Genomic DNA, 3,449 nt, shown 5'->3' with positions numbered 1-3,449 from the left:
AGTCAGCTAGCACCAGGATCTTGGACTTTGCATCCTTCATATTTTGAAAAAAATATATGTTAAAGTTACCTGGTCTATGATACTTTATTGGGGAAATTTAAGTCAATTATTATATATTCTGACTTATTTTTAATTATTTTAACAAATTATCATACTATCTCCCTAGGGACGCTGTCATTTTATATTTGTATCAATAGGGTATAAAGTTACTGATTATACTTGGCCAAAACTTTTGTTTTGTATTCTATTCATTAAAAAGCCATTATAATGTTGGGGTTGAAGTGGTGGCACAAACGTAGGTAGTTTGTCTTGCAAACTGCTTATCTAGAACAGACCACGGTTTGATCCCACGGAGTCCCATATAGTCTCCCATGCCAGGATTGATTTCTGAGCTCATAGCCAGGAGTAACCCCTGAGCGTCACCAGGTATGGTCCTAAAACAAACAAACAAACAAAAAATCCATGATAGTTTTATAAAATATCTCTTTGTAGCTTGATTAGTATATCTCTAATAAGTAATATTGACTATTTTTTCAATGTTCTTCTGAGCCATTTCTATCATTTAAATGAATGTTATTCAAGCTTTAGGGCCATTTTCTATCTCATTAATCTCTGTTCTTTTCTGTTTTACAAGAGTTAGTTGGTTACCCCATAATTGACTCCTTTTCCTTTATATGTAAAATATATATACAATATTTGCACATATTTCTTTCCATTTCATGGATTTGTTTTCTTGGTTGACCATCTATACAAAGTTTTAAGAGTTGATGTGTACATTAAACAAGAGTTAATGTACATTAAACAATCACTTTTTCTAAATTATATATTTTTTATTTTTGGAATCCAAATATAATTGATTAGACTCCTATTAGTATATAAGCTTTTCTGCTAAGACTTATATATTCCTAATCCATATTAATATGAAAAATTTAAGATTATTATATGTATTAATATGCTCCTCATTAGCATGCCCTATTTTTCAAAGCATTGTGTAGTTCCTTAATTTTTCTAATATAAACATATACTAACATTTATATTTAAGAGTATATGAACTAAATACTCTCAACAGCTAGTAAAAATTAATATATTTATACAATGGATAAACAGATGTGTTAAAAAATGCTATAAAATATACCACATATTTCTAAGCTGTATGTTTTTTATTTCTTCTCAAATAAATTTCTATTTGATTCTCTGATTTTATATAAGAGTTTATTAATGTTGTTTCTTCTTCAGAGAGCCAGATCCAGGATCTATTCATTCTTTGTGCTATTTTAAGACATCTCAAAAATGTCAACAATCACAAGTGATTACTATGAACAATTTTATGCCACTAAGCTAGAGAACCTAAAAGAAATTAAAAAATGGTTAAAGTTTTGCAACCTCCTAAAATTGAACCAGAAAATAGTAGAAAATTAGGTGCACAATAAATAAATATCAGATTCAAGTGGTTTCACTGATGAGATCTACCATTTTCCAAATAAGACTATTTACTATACTCAAGTTCTTCCATACTGGCAACAGACACTATTTCTTCCACCTTCAATGGAGGCAATATTATCCTAACACCCAAAGTAGACAGACCTTTTATTTTTTTAGATATTACATGCAGACTCGTCTCCTTGATGAACAATAATTTAAAGATAACTCACTTAATAAATCCAGTTCAAGTAGGCTTCATTCTGGTGATACAAGCATATTCAACATATACAAATCAATTCACATGATATACATATCAATAAAAAGAAAGATACAAATTAAATACTGTTTTAATAACTATGGGAAAAAACAAATGAGCTTCAATTCATAACTAAAACCAACAATAACATAAGATTAAATGGAACATATATATCTCAAGATAATAATGTCCATTTATAACAGACCTACAGGAAACACCTTACTTAGTGGTAAATAACTGAAAATATTCATTCTGGGATCAAGAATTAGGCAAGAATGCCCACTTGGTAAATAACTGAAAATATTTATTCTGGGATCAAGATTTAGGCAAGAATGTCCACTTCTCCATTATAATTTAACATATATCAGGTGTTTTTGTCACAGCAGTGAGGGATGGAAAAATATTCAAATTGCAAATGAAGCTAAGCAATCATGCCATGTAGTGGCAACAGCTTGTATCAAAGGCAACCAAGTGTAACCCATGCATTCTATTCCTTAACTATATTCCTGACCCCAGGAGAGTTTCTAGAGCACTGTGTATATTTAGAATATTTTTTGAAATGTGATACCATTAAAACTTTCTTTCAAATAGTTTTCACAAATGGAATATCTGGATTGATTGAACATTAAAATCACATTGAAATATGAATATAATCACTTTTAAAAGAACATTGGAAAATTTGACTTGAGTTTGTTAGTGCATTTGCTACTAAAATGTAAAAATATTTGCTACTCAAAATACTACTAAAATATATCTTTTTGGGGGTCAGTGAGGTAGCGCTAGAGGTAAAGTGTCTGCCTTGCAAGCGCTAGCCATGGAAGGACCGTGGTTCGATCTCCCAGCATCCCATATGGTCCCCCCAAGCCAGGGGCAATTTCTAAGCTCTTAGCCAGGGGTATTCCCTGAGCATCAAACGGGTGTGGCCCGAAAAACCAAAAACAAAAAATAAATCTTTTTGTTAACAAAAATTCTCATACTGTTGGAACTAAGCGCAAAAGATTGCCAGCGAAATTTTTATATTCAAAAATTTAACAACTTGTATAACTATATCTGATAAATCTCAAATATTTAAGTGCATAATCTATGATACATTTGGCCAATATTTGTAATGTAAATTTAAATGTGAAAGAACAGTTATTTTCTTCTCTCATCTCCCTATCTTAATAAAATAAGGATTCACAATGGACATAAAAAATCAGAGAACAATTCTAATTTATCACAGATAAATTAAGAAAAAATAATAATTTCTTATTCATTTAAAATTTGAATTTCTATTGAATCTCATGTGTTACAATGGTTTTTTAACAAGTGCCAAAACAATCTAAACTTTAACTTAAATAGTTGAGTAGTCCATGTTAAAATCTAGATTCTATCATCTGTAACTGTCAGAAAAAGCAAAAACAAATATAATCTCCTTCCTAGACACATGCAGAGTGGTGATGTCCTTAAAATTTTTAGTAAATTTGTCTGGACCATAGTTAGCATCCCTGGACCATCCATCTTGTTAAATTCTGCAATAACAGATTTATTAATATCAATTTTGTCTACAAAAGTGCATTCCAAAATTTTTAATTACATGCTTCTCTAAATTATATTTAAATATTTTCCAAGTAATTTTACACTATTTACATGTAACTAACAAACTGTAAAAATTCAGCAAGAATATATATAAAATATGTACACTCATATACACTGTTATTGATTTCCTAGTTATATATATTTTTGTTTACATAAATAGATCCAGAGCCAAATAAATATTACAGTAATGGGG

Source organism: Suncus etruscus, chromosome 17 (assembly GCF_024139225.1).
Source record: "Suncus etruscus isolate mSunEtr1 chromosome 17, mSunEtr1.pri.cur, whole genome shotgun sequence".
Lineage (NCBI taxonomy): Eukaryota > Metazoa > Chordata > Mammalia > Eulipotyphla > Soricidae > Suncus > Suncus etruscus.
This window is presented reverse-complemented; position numbering follows the sequence as displayed.